The sequence below is a fragment of the Triturus cristatus genome, chromosome 9 (assembly GCF_964204655.1).
Source record: "Triturus cristatus chromosome 9, aTriCri1.1, whole genome shotgun sequence".
NCBI lineage: Eukaryota > Metazoa > Chordata > Amphibia > Caudata > Salamandridae > Triturus > Triturus cristatus.
Genome location: NC_140592.1, coordinates 100,236,113 through 100,257,787, shown reverse-complemented (window position 1 = coordinate 100,257,787; position 21,675 = coordinate 100,236,113).

The following is a 21,675-nucleotide window of genomic DNA, read 5'->3' as shown; positions in this document are numbered from 1 at the left end:
ATCTCTCCCCCGCTGCAGCTGCTGGGCGCCAGGAGCTTCGGACGGGTGGCGGGCAAAATGGCGGGCAGTGCAGCGATCTACGAGCCCTCACCACCTCAGAATCCGGCGTTCTCCGCTGTCCCGGATCGCCTCCGAGCCCCGCACCGGGTGCCCCTCGCAGTCAGCCCCACACAGGTATCGATCCAGGCCCGGGCTCCGCCACAACACCGCTTAAAGATGGCAAATGGTCACAGCGGCGGCCCGGAGCAGAAGCGGCACACGTCTCACTCCATTCCTGGCGAGACCACGCCCCCCATGATATATTTTTTCTTCAATTAATTATTTTGGAATTATGCTGATTTCATTGTTTATTCTCATAGCATTTGGGATAAACTACTGTTTTTGAGATACATATGCATGTAGGTTCAACTCTGATGGAGGACGGCCCTACTTGATCTATTCTTCTATATGTTTATGGCGTGTCTGGGTGTCCCAAAATCAAAAGGGAGGCATCCATCCACAAATGTGCTGCAACCCTCTACGGAGACCAAAAGATCTCATGGGGAAAGGAGGGCCTTCAAAAAGTCCCAGGGGCATATTATCAAGGGCCAGCGATAATTATCGCTGGCCGTGCTTACCGATAATAGTGTTATCGCAGGCTATCTCTGGAATTCATCGCCCTGGTAGCGCGTTATTAACAACGCATTTCTCCAGGGCAATAAAAATTCCAGAGATAGCGAGGTTATCGCCTTTTTGCAGGGAACATCGCTGGTTTTCCAGCGATGTTCCCTACAATGTGCTGCAACCCTCTACGGAGACCAAAAGATCTCATGGGGAAAGGAGGGCCTTCAAAAAGTCCCAGGGGCATATTATCAACAGCCAGCGATAATTATCGCTGGTCGTGCTTAGCGATAATAGTATTATCGCAGGCAATCTCTGGAATTCATCGCCCTGGTAGCACGTTATTAACAACGCGTTTCTGCAGGGCAATAAAAATTCCAGAGATAGCGAGGTTATCGCCTTTTTGCAGGGAACATCGCTGGTTTTCAAGTGATGTTCCCTACAAAACGGCGATAACCTTGCTGATGCGACCCACAGGGTCGTATCAGCATAATCCACCCCCCTATGTTAGGGATGGCTAAGTCAGGATTTTAGCAGACGTTAGATTTTGGCGAAAATGGCAGTTTTCGCCAAAATCTAACGTCTGCAAAACTCATGTGGGCTACCTTGTAAATATCGCAATGTAAACATCAGCGATATTTGCAAGGTAGTCCATCCGGGGTACGCCCAGTAACGCCCACTTTGCATCTCATTGGAGATGCAAAGTGAGGCGTTGGGAAAAAGGGTGCTAACATGCGATTATGCATGTTAGCACCCTCTTGTAAATAGGGCGCTGGTTTTATCTCCACTTTTTTGGCTTTATAAGCCAAAAAAGCAGAGATAAAGCCCTTGTAAATATGCCACCCAATGCCATTGTTTTCAATGGGGAATCTTCCTTTTGATTCTACAGTCTCTGTTTGGTGGAAGTGATTTTCACTTTGAGAGTGTAGTGTGGCTATGCCTCAGTAGGGTGATCTACCAATTTCCTTTTTCAACGTACAGCAACCCCAGTGTTGTGGGCTCCACTGCCCTATGCTAAATAAGTGAGTACTGTGAGACTTTGGGTTCAATCTAGTGTTGTCAATCTCAAAGGTATGTATGTAGGAGTTGATGCCTGCACACTTAAACCTAAACCAGTTCCTGTCTTAAAGAAGAAAACCAAAAAGATGCTTGGTGTCCTAAGGGGCAGTTTCCAAAAAAACTTCAAACCTGGCAGCCACCATATTGGCAGTGGAATTTTAGCCCAAGGTTGAAAAATGGCAAATACAAGCGGGCGCTCCACTCTAGCACTTTACAGAACTATGCCGGACTTTATCTCATTGGACTGTTGCTGTTTTCTGGACTGACGCAGCATGGTACCTGTTTTTTCAGTATAATAATCATTCTTGAAGGTCTACAGGGACCCTATGTGTTGTCTGACCACCTGCTACCTGGAAGAGCTTCCCAAGAGGAGACTCCAACCAAGCATAACAAAATGGGAGGAGTCACCCCAAGTGTCACAGAGCCGTCCAGATGCCCCTCACAAGAGATCGTGGAGAACTAAAGCGAAGTTCAACCAGCTCTCCTCAGCTGCAGTGATTCTGTCTGTTAAACATGCTCCTCTGCACCATTGAGTCACCATTTGTTTTTTTATAGTGGAGACACTATAGGCCCCGATTTACAGAACTAACTTAAGACAAAATCCTAAACTTACTGCCATTTTGGTATTCACAGAATGCACTTACTACTTCTGGTATTCACAGAATGGACTTACGACTACTAACTTTACGTCATCACTCGGGCCGGAATTTCCGCTCCCGGAGCGGGAATTTTTGCACCCGGAACGGAAATTCGGCTCCCGGGCCAGATTATCCGCCTACGGCCCGGAATCGGAGATTCCGGGCCGGAATACACTAACTGTGGCCGTTGATCATTTTAGCCAAGGGTAAACACTTGTCCAAGTGCCTACCATCCCCCACCATGCATCAACTGATACACTGCAGCCAATCCCAGCCAATAGTTCCATTTTGCCATGATGAACGTTGCAAGTGCCTACCATCCCCCACCACGCTCCAGCTGAAGCCAATTAACACTAATTGACCAGCACCACAAAACATATAAAAGCAGCACACATTGAAGGAACAGGTTTGGCCACAGAGAGTTCGTGTTCACAACGCTGTACATCGCCAGAGAAAAATGGAACTAATAAAGAGGAAGAAGAACTTCTCTGCAGAGGAGACTACCATGCTTGTGGAGTATATAGTGAGGCACCACAAATGCCTATATGGACTCCCAACCTACTGCACCAGTGGCACACAGAAGGCAGCCCTATGGCAGCAATCAGCCACTGCTGTCACAGCATTGGGAGAGGAGAGGCACACAGTCCAGGACATCAAGAAGAAGTGGCAGGATGAAAGGCAGAGGGTATAGGAGAAGTACTCCAGGATCGAATTAAACAGGATCCTGCCTGCTGCACACTTTGGACCCCGTATCTGTCTCACCCCACTGGAGGAGGATATCCTTACCACAATACACCCCCACTTGGTCCATGGGCTGCCTGTTAGTGACGTCTGCTATGTAGTACCAGGTAAATGGGATGACAAGAAAAGGTGCATGAAAAGATTGTCTGTGTTGCACTGTCATTGTGAGTAAGGAAGTTGTCCAAAGTGTATATAAAAATATAGTCAGTCAGAGACTCATGTGTTACCCTCTGTATGTAGCACCACAAGTCCCAGAATCCTTTGCATTAGAAATGGCAAATCCCTTCCCTACTTTTGAAAACATGGGCACAGTACTGCTGCCGTATATACACAACCCTGCTAAGTAGCAATTGATAAATATTAGCAGGGATGCACCAGTACCAATGCGACACGCAATTCAACCCTTGCGCCGCCACAGATGCGTCGCATTTACAATGCGGTGAACTGTGGCACAGGGATAGACAGATGTGTGTTGCAACTGATGGCATTAGGGGGTGCTTTGCTGAAGTCGTGTCGCAAGTGCGACGCAACTCCAATAACGTCCATGGACCACCCATATCTAACATGCTACGTAACTCCTTACGTCTGCTTCAAGCAGGCATAAGGTTGCGTCGCAGCGGCCTTTGAAAAGTGACTCCGTGAAATCTTGTAGACTTCACTGGATCACTTTTAGGAAGCATATCCCAAAGGAACTCCCACCCTGCCTACATCAAAGCTGACGCAGGTTTAATGTTGCGCAGGGCTTCACAACATGACGCATCCCCATAGATGCGTCACGTTGTGAATAAGTCGAAATGTGTTGCCTATTTTACTCCACCGCTGTGTCACAGAAGTGACGCAACAGCAGTGTAAATGTTTTTCAAGGAGTTTGTAAACCTGCCACAAATTATCCAAGAAGTAAATCACCCTGTGCCAGCCTAAATCACAAAGCAGAAGGTGAGAGAATCATCAGATCAAAATATGTCATACCCATATTCTGTTGTTCATTTCCCACCCTGCCACGCCATTATATCCCCAACGCACCACTGCTCCTACCTGCCCCGTCTGCGGCAGTACTTCACAACACTGTTAGCATGCAGAAGATATGGGGAAATCCCTGAAAAGTTCCACATGCACTTTTCCCATTTGGTTACTTTTCTCTCTGCTCACCCATTGACACATTCCGCCAGAGCACAGACAACTGCAGTAGCAGAGGTCCCTGCATCTACTGGGAGGAATCGACATCGTACAGAGAAAGGCATACCACCCTCGCTAACTGGTAAGTCAAACTGGCCAGGAGATGGTCAAAATGTGTACATTGTCAGGAGACAACAGAGGGACATATAGTGCCCACATATGAAAGTCAATCAGAGATGAAAAACTAGCTTCATTACTATTGGAGTTGTCAATGGACATTCACCTTTAGCAAATGACATTTGTGAACAGCGAAAGACAAAATATAACATGTCTTGGCTCATCATACCTTTGTAATTGTGGAACATAACATGTATTTCACCAACAGTCCCAGACCTGGGAATCCAATCCTGTAATCGAGTGCCACAACTAGTCAAAAGGGTGTCCCCACTATATTGTAATAGTGTCTGTAGACCTAATCAAGGAATACAATTTGCACAAATATGATAATGATGAACAAGAAGTGAGATACCAGTGTCAGTAGTATTGACAATGCATCCACTGTCCAACTTCGAATGTTTCCAATATACATTAAATTGCCCAGTCCACACAGCTGGTCATTTACTTCTTACATTGGCTGGCTTTTTTGTTGGCCATCAACAAAACAAGATAGTGGACCTTACCTCAGGATTCGTAGTCATGTCATTGTGATATAGATTGCATCTAGGTAGTGGGCCCATTCTAAGTTATATGTGGGATCAATCATGATATTAAGTATAACACACTTCTGCAACGGTGGTGCCCACAACTGCTTGTGCTCATCCTTGGTGCCAGAAATTGAGTGCATCATATGTGGCAGCAGAAATGTAAAGTTGCAAAACACACTTATCATTGTAAGTACAATGAGATCCGCCCAAAATCAAAGACGCACACTGACTTCTGCTACAAGGCTGGCTGTGACATCTGTTCAGGGACCACACACTGTTCCGGTGCTGGGCCAAGGGAAGTAAACCCAAGAATAAATCAGGCTGAATGCTCATTATATGTGCCTTTCACCTCCACCGTATGTTGTATGTGTTGTACAACACTGTTGTCCTGCATCACAATATGCTCACATATGGCATTTGAACACATACCAGATCAGACCCTGGTGGCTAATGAAAGGATGACACAAAATGTATGCCAAGTGAGTGCAGAATAGACATACAATAGTACAATGTGTCATATGAAGTGACCAAAACACAACAGGCTTGCAATTCAATGATAGGACAAATCCCTAGCAAAATATATATGGTTAAATCATAATAAAATTGGTATGGCTGAGGCCCACACTGATGCCAGTTGTGTACCTTTGAGATGGGTGTAGGGGCTGCTAAGGGGAATCTTCATGCAGTTACACCTGCAAAATAACTTGGCTGAAGAGCAACACGCTAATCCAGTGCAGGCGGAAGGCATCAAAGCTTCTCAGCCTATCCGCAATGTGTGAGCATAACCAAATGTTACATTCTGCTTACCTCCTCTCCTACCGTATTCACATGTATAGGTGAGTGTTTGACATATGAGGTTTGGATGTCTGCTGTACAAGACACCAATCGTTGTCAGCTAAGTAGTACCATGATGTTGGAAATAGAGTATGCAAAGAGAGGACACTCAAAGGATGTACATAAGAAATCTGTGTTCTCTCATTTAAAAATGAGCTTTGTGACTTCATGGGTAGGGAAGCAAATGAGCAACATCATGTCCCTGACTACTGCACATCTCACACATGAACTCCTTTCTGACTTGTCAACAGACAACATTACACTCATGAAAAATGTTAGTCTTAATGGTCAAGGTGAAATCAGTGTAATGCGGAGGAGTCCGGTTCATTTATCCCCTTCCTTGAAATATCAGAAACCTTCTCATACAAGTTTGTCTGTTGATGTGTCATCTTATTGATGTCAATGCTGCGTGGAGGTAACAGCTGGCAAATGCTGCATGTGAGCAGGTGCCCACATGTAAAGTCCATGAGGTAAACATGCTGCACATTGTCCTGGATTATCCGCAAATGGTTATTGAGAATGTTCGCTCATAGCTACCATCTGTTGTACTAAAATATGGACATGTATGTCTCATCACAGCTGCTGACAGGATGACACCACTGCAGCGGACACCATCCCGGGGAATGCATGACATCCTGGCTGCAGCAGTGAAACCCTTGCGCACCTGTCCTTCAGGTAATTCTGGCATGAGGTGTGTCACTAGCTTAGATTACTAAGCCATGACAGAGATCAAGATCCCCTTCTGCATGGATTCAGCAGTTGTTGTTTACAAAGTGAATACAAATCAGGAGTGTCGCATGTGCCTGTCTGTCAATTAGTGATGCAGATCATTGAGAATGTTGTCACTTCCCTCTACAGCTACTGGATCGGGGACAGCTATGTCTACAACATCTATGAGGAGACAGGTTCAGCAGTAGACACCAGGGGGAACACGAAGGGACAGAAAGTTGTGGCTGGAGCTGGTGAGTTTGTTTGTATTATGTACATCTCCGTGTAACACCTCAGTGCCATGGTGTGAGCTGTCATTTGTGGTGGTACCCTAACCAGGTCACATGATCCTCACCTGTTGATGCAAAGTACAGTTAATACAACCCTTGTGTTGCACCACATGTAATACCAGGTCAATCACTAATACGGTTGCAACCTCTGTGTTCCAGGGGATGATGAGGCTGAGGATGACGGACCTGCAACCAGTGCGGGCCAATGGGGAATCAGAGGGGAGAATCCACTGATCCTCCAGGCAGTTATGTCGGCAGCAAGTACTGCTCAAGAGGAGGAGGAAGTTCCTGAGGATGTGGGCTTGGTGGATGATGATGACTACATGTCCATCCACTCCGCTCCCCGATGTTGGCCCATAGCCTGGCCCGGGCTGCATTGCTCAGCTGGTGCTCTGGGTCCCCATATAGCTGAGGTTATTTGGACAGCACCCCCTAAGATGTCTAATTCCCTTTCAGTGAAAGGCGGTGCTTTCTCTTCATAACCCTCATAATATCCTCTCTGCTGTCCTCCTCCTCAAGTAGTTTTGCCGCATGGCAAGGGGCAGTGCAACAAACACATTCAGTGACATGTTGAAAGGGTTTGTGTGTGTCTGCTCTGCATTTATACATGCTGCAGGGCTGGGATTGGCTGCAGTGTGTCAGCTGATGCATGGTGGGGGATGGTAGGCCCTTGGACAGGTGTTTACCCTTGGCTAAAATGATCAACGGCAACAGTTCATGTATTCCGGCCCGGGAGTGGAAATCCCGCTCTAGGTACGGAATTCCCGCTCCGGGAGCGGAAATTCCAGCCCGAGTGCGGACGTAAAGTTAGTAGTCATAAGTCCATTCTGTGAATACCAAAAGTAGTAAGTTCATTCTGTGAATGCCAAAAGTAGTAAGTGCATTCTGTGAATACCAGAATTTGTAAGTGCATTCTGTGAATACCAAAATGGTAGTAAGTTTAGGATTTTGTCTTAAGTTAGTTCTGTTAATCGGGCCTATAGTAACCATCCCTGGTATTGACAAATGTGGTGTGAGAACAGGCCTCCATCATCCTTGTCTTTGGTATTAGAAAAATGTCATTGAGTCACACTTGGGTCCTCCCTAAACCAGTCAGGGTATGCTAAATTCCAACACCAGTCCAGTCTGAGCTTTTAACCTACAGACTTGCCTATGTGTTACTGGAATGAACTCAGGTTCAATGTTGTGTTCGTGCTTCTGGTAAAAAATGACCAACATTTATGCCTTCATGCCAAAAACACAATGGTAACTCTGGGAAATAATCTAGGTCCCATGAGGAAGAGCTAAAGAAACTGGAAATGGACTGGTATTTCATTTAAATCTTTCTGTGTAAATGAGTTGTCTTGTATGTATTTAAGAAAAACAAGTTAACCATAAAAAATAACCAATATTCCTAAAACTATTGGAAAAAGCAGAATAAAGCAATTATTTGAATAACATTTAATAAAACAGTAATTACCAGTTATAAATACAGATGGATTGAAATCTTTCAAAATACGGTCTAATTAGCATACGTTTGCCGTGCGCTACAATTTTCCAGAGGCATTACAATTACTTGTTACACGAGTACCGAAAACACTAAGGCATTTGGCACGAGGCCTGAATTAAGTTTAGTAATAACATTTAGATAGATGTAAAAAAAAAAATTAATGGTGTCCTTCATAAGGGAGTCCTTAGGGCCTTCTCTCCAGACAGTCATGCTCCCTGAGGGTACCTCAGCACACTGCTCTGAGAAACTAATCCTCCAGAGAGGTGAATGCTGCTTGTGATAGTCATTCTGGACATAGGAGGATATGTCTATGCAAATCCCTGTAGTTAGGGATTTGCATAGATTTTTTTGTTATGCTAATTTTACTGTCGCTCCTGCTGCTGCATCTAGAGATCTAAAGTGGTCCTGATGAGAATAGCTTCAGCAGGGAATCCACATCTAGTCTTCTGTGTGTTCTAGATCCACCTTGTAATGAAGTGCTGCTTTGCATTACTTAGCATCAAGGGGGCGTTACATGGGTGGCACAAGGACGTCCCCATGCAACCACCCATACTTTTAAATGTAAAATCCTATCTACCCAAAATTTGAGAAAGTATTTTGCGCCAAAAATTAATGCCACTTGAAAGCAGGTGTTAAAAGGAGAAATGTTTTCATTGCTCCATTATTTTACAACTTTTCATACATGCTGCACTGTACAGCACACATACAAAGTAGGACAAGTTTCAAAAGTTGTCTGGGCATAGTATTATGTACTGGAAGGCAATCCTTCCAGTACAAAGCTTATGCCAGATTCACGCATACACCCTTGCACTATGGAGCAAAGACGTATGTGTGGCGCTCCTCCGCAAAATTCTGGGCTGGAGATAGGGAGGGGAGAGGAGAGAGACATATCTCGGTAGATATGATGCTCACCTACCCTCTTCTCACGCAAAGCAGCGAAATACAGCATTTTTTGTTGATGTGTTGCATTGCATGAGAAATTTGCATATCTGGACCTACACCTCTTCCCTACAATGCACCAAAAGCAATTCACTCTCAAGGTTTATTCATAGTGGAATAAATACTTAGGATGCCTATGTGCCAGGAACTAACCTATCACATAGTCTTAAGTTGCCAGGAAGAGTTAATGATCTTCCATATGTGGAAACATTTAACATTTGTGACCAGTTCTCTTTTAGGGATTCCTTTTTAGACTTGTTAACATCGTGGTTCTTCACCGGAATCACCTGATTAGATGGCATACCAACTTACCTTGCGTACAGATCACAAGCCATTGATTAAGGTGCTGACACGAGTGAAGGCATGTGATGGAAAGGAAGGTAAACATCACAAGTGACTGACTTCGGTTGTGAAGGAGTTAAGGTAAAGTGGTTTGGATGTAATGGTATGAGATGTCGATCAATGGTTCCAAAAAACGGAAAATATACACCAAGTTCATGAGCTTGGACATTTATCTGGCTCAGCCCTTTGTTAGTAATGAAGAAAGATATTACCCCCTACATGCCTTACATACTTCATTTTTTATGCATTGGACAGCGTCAAAAGTGACTCTTCCCTACTGACTTCAACAAAAAAGGGGCAAATTCCGATGTCGGATAACCTAAGTCCGTCCGATATTGGTCAGTAACTGGAACCGAATGACCTCTGTTGGGACGCAATCCTATACTTAACAATGGGAGCATGCATGCCGAATGAAGTGCATGCTTGCATCGTTAAGTGCAGAGGTGCAGTTCATCCCTGCATCCATGGCAGGCACCCCAAGGTGCCTGCCACCGGGTGCAGGGATCAACGGGAGGGCACCATCGGTGAGCCCTAGGCTGCCATTCGGCGGCCTCGCACCCATGGGGGCCTGTAGGACTTGGCCCTTATTGGCGAAAGTCCCTAAACTTTTTGATTTCCCCCTAGACCTTTTTTCTGATGTGGTGTTGCCAACTTAGATGCTTTGGACACTTTGCCACTGCTGATCAGTGTCAAAGTGCAAGTGCTCCCTGTATAAAGTGTAATGGTAATTGGTTGTCCATGATTAGTATGTTTGCCTTACTAGTAAAGTCCCGGGTAAAGTGCACTATGTGTGCCAGGGCTGGTAATGCAAATGCTGCTAGTGGGCCTGCAGCACTATTTGTACCACCCACACAAGTAGCCTTAAAAAGGTAACACAGGCCTGCCATTGCAGGGCATGTGCGCAGTTTGTTAAACTGCCAAGTTGTTCTGTTAAGTGCACTCACTTGCCAGACCTTACCCTTCCCTTTCTAGGCACATCAGACACCCCTATGGTAGGTCTAGGGTTCCCACCGGACATGGTGTAGTGCATGTGAATGGTAGGACATGTACTAAGGTGTGTGTCATGTCCTGACAGTGAAATAATCTTCATTTCGTTTTTCACTGCTGAAAGTCCTCTTGCCCATAGGACAGAATGGGAAGGCTGTGTAATATGTTTTCCAGCATATCTACCCAAAGGCTTAAGATGGAAAGGTGAAGTTTAGTATGCCTGAACTCACAATGTAATAACACATCTTTTTATGAAGGTGGTTTTTGCATTCTGTGTTCAGAAGCCACTCTTTTAGAGTTTTTGTGCTCTGACATTTCTGTGTGTCTCTGCCTGGATGTGGATTAACTGTCTGGATTTGAAAGCGATAGGATCTGGGGAATGTCTTGACCCAGGGAAGGAGGTGAGACAGCAACAGGCTGACCTGCATCTGGAGTGCTGTGTGATCTGGGGCTGGCCTGAAGTTTGATGTTTCAACCAAGGGAAGGCTAAAGGGACTTTGCTGTGTGCTGTGTCCTGAAGTAACTTATCCCCAAGGGCATGAGGTGAGCTGGCTCCCTGTTCGGAAACACAGGAACACAGAGGTTCCAGGAGAGTCTCAGCAGCACTGTGTGTGTGAGCTTGTTGCAGCCTGAGACCCTCGTAAGAACTGCCCTGTGATCGTAGGCGGCTGGAGTCCAAGTGACTCTCAGTGACGCTGTGTGCGTGTGCTTTGTGCAGCCTGAGACGTTCAGGCGGATCGGCCTGTGATCGTGGGCACCTGGAGTCCAAGCAAGGATCAGCGACGCGGTGTGCGTGTGCTTCGTGCAGCCTGAACCCCTTTGTGAGGATTGTCCAGTGATCGTGTGCACCGGAATCGGAGTGAGTCTCATCAACGCTGTGTTTGTGTGAGTTGTGCACTGTGAGACCTTCGTGAGGATTTGCCTTGTTATCGTGTGCACTGGAATCCAAGTGAATCTCGTCGACGGCGACGCAGTGTGCATGTGCGTTGTGCACCGTGAGACCTTCGTGAGGATTTGCCTTGTTATCGTGTGCACCGGAATCCAAGTGAGTCTCATCGACGCTGTGTGCATGTGCGTTGTGCACCGTGAGACCTTTGTGAGGATTTGCCTTATTATCGTGTGCACCGGAGTAAAGTGAGTCTCAGCAACGCTGTGTGCATGATCTTCGTGCAGCCTGAAACCCGTGTGTGGAGTGCCCAGTGATCGTGCACCCGAAGCGTAAGGAAGACTCAGCAAAGCTGTGTACGTGTGCTTTGTGTCAGCCTGAGATCTTTGTAACTGAAGCGGCCCGGACCAGCAGTCCCGGAGGAGCTGAGTTGCCAACCCGAGCCGCCGTTGCCAATTCACAAAGCTGCATTGGAGGCCCAGCCACTGGGCAAGGAGAGGAGAGTGAGTTTGCGCCCCCCCGGTAATGTTTGACGACTCCTGGGGTGGGGCGCAGGCTCGTAAGGAGACGCTCTCTGCCTCCCTCTCTCGTGTTGGCAGCGCAAGCCTCTGCTTTGGCTCGTATCGTATTGCCAAGGGAGTGGGGGAACAGGGGCCGGAGTGCAAAGCTGCACTTTTTGATTACATCGTACTGTGTTGGGGCAACTGTGAAAGGCTGACTGCAAGTCAGAAGGAGAGGCGCAGAGACCGCCTAAGGCCCGGTGATCGGGGCCTGAGTGTATTATGCATTATTCCATTTCTTCAGAACGGAGTACCTGACTGTCGTATTACACACTGCATCATTTCTGCATAACGGAGTACCTGATTAGAGTAGTACGCATTGAATTATTCCTGCATACCGAACTACCTGATTAGTGTATGACGCATGGCATTTTATCTGCATAACAAATTACCTGATTGTCGTATGACGCATTGCCTTGTTTCTGCATAACGAACTACCTGATTAGAGTATTGCGCATTGCAGTATTCCTGCATAAAGAATTACCTGAGTAGTGTATTATGCATTGCCTTATTTTTGCATAACGACATATCTGGTGGTTGTATTATGCATTGCATTATTTTATCTTGCAAAGTGCCTGATTGTTGCGTTACGCATTGCATTCTTTTCATTGCGTCTGATTGCTACGTTATGCATTACATTATTTTTACATTGAAAAAGTGCCTGATTCTAGAATTACGAACTGTATGACATGATATTAGAAAAACAGGAGAATGTTTAGAAGTGTTCACTAATATCTCCAGAACTTATTAGGGCTGGCTGGCCTAACAACCGGCCAGGAGAAATATTACACAACCTCATATGTTGGATATATATCATGTGGTCTTATCGTATATCATTTTACATACAGTTTATACTCATTTTTATAAAACTTGTGTGAAGTCTGTTTGTGGTGTCATCATTGGATTATTGTGAGCGTGGTTGCAAATACTTTACACATTTGCCTTGAAGATAAGCATGGCTGCTCGTGCCAAGCTACCAAGGGGGTGATCGGGGCTATCTAAGAAGGTAACCTTCCTTTCCCTGACTTTGGAACTCAGGTCCATGCTAGGCCTAAGGTACCTACATAAGCCAACCAGGGATTCCGGGTCTAACAGGGCGCTTCTGGGGTCCCCAAAGACAGTTTCCCAATGCCTCTCTGTGTTGGAAATGCCGGCACAGAAAGGCAGCGGGAAACTGCCATCGTACTTCCTCGGCCGGAAAGAGCCGGCCGGGGGAGTACTGAAGGGTTTCCGGATGGCAGAAGGGCTCTACGAGCCCGTTGGAAGTGATCCGGAAAACCGAGTCAAATTACTTTCCAACTGAAACCAGCAGAATGGCTCAGTCAGAAAGGAATCCGAATGGGGAAGTCCGATGTGGTTAGGATGGCTCCAACCGAGGGTCGGAGTCACTCTTAACTGCATCAGAATCGGGCCCAAAGAAGGAGTGTGCCCAATGCAACATGAATTGTGCCATGGCTGAACGTTTTGGACATTACCAGTTTGCTAGTATTTACCCTGACAGCGTAAAAACAACCCGGATCAGTTTCACGGAGAGGATGTCCATCTCACTAACATTGTCAATGCTGCCTATTTGAACGCAAAGGGCTGTTAAGCAAGCTATTTATTCACATACACGTATGTCTGTCCACCTAATCCTAAGGGCCTTCTAAGACCTACCCTTTTCTTTACATCTTTATTATGCAATTGAAGTAAAGCTTTTGTAAGATGCCATAATATTTATTTTAATTTTTTTGTTTTATGGAGTTTTATATAGCACAAACTTGACCTGAAGGTATGAGGTATCAGAGCGCGTTACACGAGCACCAGTTGCGTTACACGAGGACACATTTATTTTTGTTTGACACGGGGAGATTAAGTGATTTGCCCAGAATCACAGGAAGTTGCGTGTCCTTGCCGACACTCGAACCTGGTTCACCATTTATCACTGCTATGCCCCCCTCAGTATGTGTACTTGGCATAGGAATCACAACAAAGAAGACAAGAGTGATGATAACTCTTGTGGCTATTTTCTGCAGCATTGTAGTAATATCACTTCCCTCTGAAGGTTGTACCTCTTGCAGTTTGTGCGGTAGTTTCACCTTTGTCTTAAAGGTTCTCACTAGTTGTACTGGCGAAAAAGTTAACACCACATTGTTGACTTCACTCCTTCTGCATGCTTGCAATCTTGCAAAGGTTCAAAGTGTTATCATACCAAGGATCAACCACCATCTGTTGTTCATTGTTCTGTGGATGAGGTACATTCAAAGGTCTCATTCTCCACCAGCATCCTCTTCTGATTGTCTGTCCTGTGCCCCTTCCCAAGCATTAGCCATGATGCAATGTCAGACTCAAATCTAAGTGATACCTTCCCAGCTGTCAGAAGATGCTGGAACTGATGCCTCGGTGCACATCTATGAGAGGAGTGCCTAACATATTTTAAAATATGATTGATTTGCCATACAATGTGAAGATAAAAGGGGGCTGACAGGACTTATTTGCTGTTGCCATGGTGCTCAGTGTCTCGGGAACAGTTACATTGTTCAGAAGCAAAGTGGAGAGTGTTATGTAATACTGCAGGTTGGAAAACATGTATAGGCAAACTCTTATTTTACTAAGTAAGACAGAAAATATTGGTTACGTTCAATATACTTTAGCATATGATTTCATGTTCTCTTCTATGTTTATTTAGAACCGTGTATTTTTTAGTACGTTGCATATATATTCATTATCAAAATAGGCTGGTATAAAGTAAATGTAAGCTTGAAACTACTGTTGTTATGGTTTGCTGCCTCTGAAAATGAAACATTGTTTGCTTGAATGTTCAATTTCGACTCAAACTTCAGAAACCTGTTGTCAACTCTGTAATTACTGAACGTTTTAATGTGTATTGTTCATGGTCTGCCACTATGTGTTCCTTGCTTAAAATCTACATATGTGCACAGTTAAATGTATTGTCACTTTAGCAGCATGTTGCTAACAAAAATGGAAATTCAGATCTTTATTTTCAGAAACCAATGCTGGCTGTCATAGCACTGAGCAATTACAATGCGGTGCAACATATTGGATTCTGCGTGCCTTGCACAATGATGAACCCACGGTATAATTAGCTGCTGGAAACAAGAGTGGCGACGGAGATAGTCCAAACACTTTCATGCCATGCGCAAATGCAGAACGTCAACGTATGGAATGCATGCTTGCAATTTACGTGGGGATGTGATTGCCTGGTAACATTTCGAAATGACATTTAGGCACAACAACTTTGTTGTAAAATCACGCAACCACAGCAAGAGCATCTCATGGGCAGTGTGCAAGGTGCTTTTAGAAGTCACTGTAGACTTGATGGGTCTGAGGGGAGAGGCTTCTTCTGTGCTAACCAACACTATGCACTATGCAGATAACTTTAATGTAACCGCATCTGCTGTCGGCAGTACCTGCCAAGCAACACTGTTCTGGTGCTACAGATAACAGTCAGCAGGGAAAAGTTTTCTTCAACCATTGTCTCTTATATGCCACAATTAGTGGCAGTGAGAGAAGGAGACAATTTCAAACCCTCTCTTCCTGGTAAAGCTGTTCCTTGGCCCACTATCGTCCCTGCCTCCTTCAGTACCACCAACGTTGATAAAATGTGGACAAAGCTTTAGTATTTTTTTGTTTAATGTTTTGTAGGTCTTTTAAAATCTATTCTCAATCGTGAAGTGAAATAACGCTGGTGTGTCTTTTGTGTGCCTTTTGTGCGTCCCTCATAATGTGTTTTTTGATTCAGGGGACTTATTTTTATGGTTTGAAAAGGCGTGCGTTTCATCCACATCAACCTCGGGGTGTGTGTTCCGTGTCCCTTGTGTATTCCTTATATTATGTATCCATTGTTTGCAAACAACAAAAATTGTGCAAAGTGTTTTTTTATAACATAAATATAATGTATTCCATGTGTCCTAGTCTGCTATATGGCAGGGGATTTTTAATTATGATCTGGTAAAGGCATGGTCTTGACCCACACCAATCTTGTGGCATGTGTTGTGTGTGTTGGGCACCCTTTGTGTGTCTTTGTCTGTTGTTTTGTAACACCAAAAATGGTGAAAATTTACTTGATGAAAAATGAGACTCCATATGTCTGAGTGTGATGGTGTCTCTGAGAGGATTTGTCATTATGGTCCCCCAAGTTTTGGTCTTCACCAAAGCCAACCTCAAGGGATGCATTGTGTGTGTCTTGTGTGTATGTTGGGTAGTGGTGGCAAAATTGGTGTGCAAATTATGGTTTTAATGGCAGTTGTATTGTGGAGCTGGCCATAACTGTTTACTTTCAATGCTTTGTTCCCCCTAATATGGTAGGGTATGCACAGACGTGGGTCCTTTGTCCACTTTGCCACTGAATTCAAGCTAGCCTGGCTGATGAATGATGTCACCCCAAAATCCGGCCCCAGGATGCTTGTTTCCGATCTAGGGAAGGCCTGGCTTGGCAGTCCGGGCTGGACTGTTCCCATGAGTCACAGGGTCAAGACTGATTTGCATATGACTGGGTCTGAACTGTGGTGGCAAAGTGATCTAAAGAACAGTGATGGATTCAACCCAGATTTATGACTGGGGGTGAGTGTCTGAAAAGTTTCAGTGCTCCGTCCATCATCGTATTGTGTTGGTAGGGTTGGGAGGGGCTCAGCTAATGTTCATGCATATCTGTTATTGCTGAGGTTTATTCTTCCTCAGCCCATTTCTATCTGGTGAACGGTACAGCAGGCACCGAATATCAACAGTAATATGCTGTTTGACAGACATAAAAGGGGCTAGATCAAGGTAGGCAAACAGTGCTTCGGCAGGGATGTAGCTTTAGTCCTATCAAGAAGGAAGCAGGCAGTATTATGTCCCCACATTTTGGATCACACTTGTAGGAAAGAGGTCTATACACGTCTTCAGTTCAAACTATGTTCACTTGCTTACCGACATGAGGATCTGCACCAGTTTATAATCCAGTTTATAAGACTGGACTCATAAAACTGCGGTCATGAGGTCATATTTTCTCTTCCAACAGAGGAGCCTAAGAAGCAGGATCCCCTACATTAAATGTGGGCTCAAGTGAACCCTCTATGGACTCCACTAGTGGAAAATCTGGTGTATCCCCTTTAGGCAGCTAAAACAAATGGGCAGCAGAGAAAAGAACAGAGGTATGAGTCTACTGAGAGCAGACATTGTCCTGCATTTTGAAATGCAATTCTTCCTGTAATTAAACTGTTTCTGATCAGCTACAAGCAACCCGAAAGGTAGGTTCACCAGTAATGTTCCTGGATTCCTCTATTTTGCTTCACTTGTCCCATTATGGGAGGGGATACTCAAGTGATGCTTGTGCATAATATTGACAAACACTTACATTAGTTGAAAAAACATAAACATAAAGGGGCCTTAGTAGGCCCTGTGTGTCTGGACATCAAATTACACGGGGATGGTGATAGGCAACTTCCATTGGTGGACTCTTTTACATTAAAATCTGTAAAAACTGTTGCTATGAGTCAGGACTTGGTCTGGGGCAGCTAAGGGATGCTCTTGCTTAGGGATAAGAATGGAAAGAATAAGTAGGAGGTCTCCCCTTCGAAGCTTCACCTAACATGACCCTAAGGAGCACATATCTGAATTTTGGGAGGTCCCTAGTAATTAGCAGACCGTCAAACCTTTACCAAAATGCAAAAATCACAGGAAGAACAAAGGAAACATATAATGAGTTGATAACAGCACTAAAAATCTAGGAGATTCATCCTCACAACAATGGCACTCTCTGTTCTACCATAGAAATAAATACATGAGTAGACATACCGGTATTCAAACCTGTATCTCGCTGAAAGAAGCACACTCATATATTAGGAGCAAAAACATTAACCCACCTAGCTCTAAATTTGTCTGCATAATGAAGTTCAGCACAGAACATGCACACTTGTCTGTAGCTACATGGTCATTTCTTGTTTTGTTTTGTTTTATTATAAATATCAATATTTATTATTCAAAATCCTACATGCATCCTGAGATGTGGTTACAATGTAAAGATTATCTTGCTATGGTTTACCTAAGTTGCAGGAAAATGACACTTTTTGTGAGATCACCCCATTTTCTGCTAGATTTTATTGCTGTTTTCTTTTTACTCTGCACACTGTGACACTGCTGTCCAGTGCCCAGTGTATGTGCTTTGACCCCTGAAAGCAAATTAAATTAGCTATGCTCCTAATTGCCATATTAAACTTCAATTTAAATGTCACTAATAGAATGCAGCACACATTGTGCCACCACTAGTATAATATCACAAAATATATCTGCAGGCCTATCTCAGTAGTCTGTCTGTGTAGTTTTAAAACCCGTCAAAAAGTCCATTTTGACAGGCCTAACACCCTTTTTAAAAAAAAATAGTAATACGTTACTCCTAAGTAGGTCTTAATGTCCAATAAGGCAGGTTGAATGATATTTAAAAGCAGGACATGTAAACGTTTGATAAAAACATGTCCTTACAGCGACAAGGCCCTAAAAGCTATGTCCACTGTAGCAATGTTAGCTGTTCCATGGGAAAATATTGGGAGTAAATATTAAAAGTAAACTAGGTTATCTCTATCTAGGACCCACCTAAACAGTTAATTCTTAGACTTTTTAAGTAATGTATTACAAATGTAATTAATTGGTAAAGTTGGATTTGTACCAAAGATTTTATAACAGGTAGTTTTAACCCCTTGCGTGCTCATGACGACTCCACGCCGTCATGAGTCACGGTAGCCGTATACTCATGACGGCGTGGAGCCGTCATGCCTCTGCTGCTCCGCCCACGCGGCACTAATTCCCCGCCTGTGCGGGCGAATTAATGAGTGGGCGTAGTCATGATGGCACCACGCCGTCATAAGTACACGCCACCCTGACTCATGACGGCGTGGTGCCATCATGAGCACCGAAGCGCTGCACCCACCCCCAACCCCCCCAAGCCGCGGCGGTATTCACGCCGTGGCGAAGGGGTTAAAAAGTTACACTTTGCCTGCCTAAAGCCTCTAGAAGTCAATGTGAATGAGCTTCCAACTGTTATACAATAAATGAGGAGATCCTTGATGAAGTGTGAACTTGCTCCCAAGGCCAAAACAAATGCCTGTAGGTGTCTGGAAGAGTTCTGTTCCTCTGACAAAATGACCATTTGGGTAGTGAACAAGAGCTTAATTATCTTCAAAGAGGCTTCCCCTGTCACAGGCAGATATAGCTAACCCCTGGGCTGACCCCTATTTTGTCCGTCTAGCCAGCCAGACACCAAACACAGTGGATGAGGAGATACCCTCAGAACTGGTTTTGATTGATCGCAGAAGTGGGGTTGCTCATTTCCCTGGCCACAGATCCAGGGTGGGCACAGGAGCACTGCACAGGAGAAGAGAGGTCTGCCATGTTGGATTACCATAGAGAAGGGCACTGTGGGATTGTTTGCAGTAGGGTACACAGGAACTGCTGCAAAAGTGTATAGGGTTTACCCCGGTAACATTTCCTCTATTGGTTAGGGAGTGGCTAGGAGTCACCCCATCCACAGGCTAGTGCAGGCAAAAATGAGGCACCTCTGGGTACCCTCTTTAGATCACTACTGGATGTGTGGAAGACAGAAGAAAGACTGCATCTCCAGTTGGGACCTGTAAGGAGATCCCTAAATTCTGGGCCTACTCCCCTTATAGCTAGTACTAAGGAATAGACTCCAAAGGTCAGTTGGTTGACCTCTTGTTAAACTACAGGGATACAAAAGATGCAGGAAGTCTACTTTCCTGGAAACCCAGCTGCTCTGTTTGCACTGTCCCTGCCCTGCAATGCTTCTGGTGGCTTTTAGAGTGAGTCCTGAAACCCTTCGCTGGTGTCTAACTGTATTTTTGCTGGTTAACCCTAAAACCTGGGACTTAGAATATTGTTCAAAACCTTTTGCCTAGAGAACTAGCAGAAGATTGGGACCCACCCACCAAGCCGATCTGCCAATGGGGCACAGACGCTGGGCCTTACTTCACTGTAGCTCCCGCTAAGTTCCTCTCTGTAGCCACAAATCTGATTCAGAAGTCCAAATGCTATCTGGCATCAGATGACATGGAATGCTATTTGGCTTAAGCCTTGTCCACTGTAGGAATCAGATTTTCCAGATTCTAAGTCTGAAGGTAGATCCCTACAGCATGCCCGATGCCGAGCAGCATCCTATAGACCTCAAAATGTTTGTGCGTGAATCTAGACTTTCCCAGCTTCAAACTTTTCCCGCCTTTGTCAACAGCTTCACTAAGCCTTTGTTCTTCCTCCATCTATAGTTGGCAAGACCATCTTTGGATCCAACCTTCAGCCTTGTCCTGCTGAGGACTCTACCTTCTTAAAAAATGAAAGTTAAAGGAAACTTTCCGACCGTGACTAACCTGGTCCTCATATCAGAACTGCGCTTCATCGCGGTTTGCCTCAGCATTACCCTTCTAGTGCAACCATTTACCTGTGGTTTTCCCTTCGTGCTTTTTGATGTTATTTCTATTTTGAATTTAAAAAATCATTTCCTGGTCCCCCATATTGGATTTTTGTTGTTTTAGTGCCATTTTAGTCATTCAAATCTTCTCTATGTTTGTAAATTGGATTGAATTTTTATGGTGTTGTTTTTTGACTTTTTAACAGTTTTAGTGCTTCTAAATGCTTTACACATTTTCTTAAGTTAAGCCTGTCTGCTTTAAATCGCCAAACCCTTTACTGGACCTAACAAGAATAGTGACAATATTACATTGTGGTGGACTATCATCCATCCCACCTAATAATCCACTGTCTCACATAAGTGAGTATATCATCTTCACTGTAGTATTGCTTTTACATTATTACTTATTTATGATCATGTAATACTCAATATGGATGGGAGAGTATTAACAATGGAACAGAACATTTATTTATGGTTTAGTTTTATTTAGAACAATTCTATAGTAAATCCAGAGATGCTTGATGTGCAGTGGGTATGTGATCCAGTTATGTGTGTTTAACCACTCATTATCTGATGGAAGTCGATGACGGGTATCTTTTCATAGAGGTCTGTCACAGGTTTGGAATCTGCTCTGTCACAGGTTTGGAATCTGGTCTTTGACCCAAATATTCATATGAACAGTTATCAGAATCTTCTTGTTGAAATTTAAAGATGGGTGGTCATTTACAGGGCAACATCCTGGAATGCTGAGATGTATCCAGGATGCTGGTAGACCAATGCAATTATGAATGAGTTATGAGGACCGATTTTGCCCGAAATGACTCCAAATTCGACCGAAGGTTAAACTTGGTGTAGGTTAATGCAGTTTTAGAGGCTAAAACTTCCTCTTCCATTTTTGGTCTTTCTGTTTCTAACGTTAACTTTGTGATGCAGAGGGAATGTTCATTAAAAAGGAGGATGGACTATCTCTGGACCAGGTTTTCCTGAGTTGGCATCAGAGAATTGAGAATGCCCAGAGTCATGGTGGAGTACGGCATCCTTCTCCCTACACCCAGATGAACCTGGGCATTAATACAGTTCAACCAAATGACAGAGCTCATTTAGTGGACATGCGTTTAATACCATCTTAGAATCTAAGGAGCTGTGACATCAGACCAAGGGATGCCTCAAAACAAAATGCTAATTTCTTGTGGCCATTAAAAATGTGAATACCGAACTGTAGATCAAATTAGGAAAATACTTATTTTGTTCTTAAGAGAGGGTTTAAAAATGCACTAATCAGAGTAGGTAAGCATGAATGTATGTGGTATGTATTTGTATAGTGTAAGCATTTACAAAGGCAACACTGCTGTGCACGACCAAAGGCAAGGAGGCAGTCAACAAG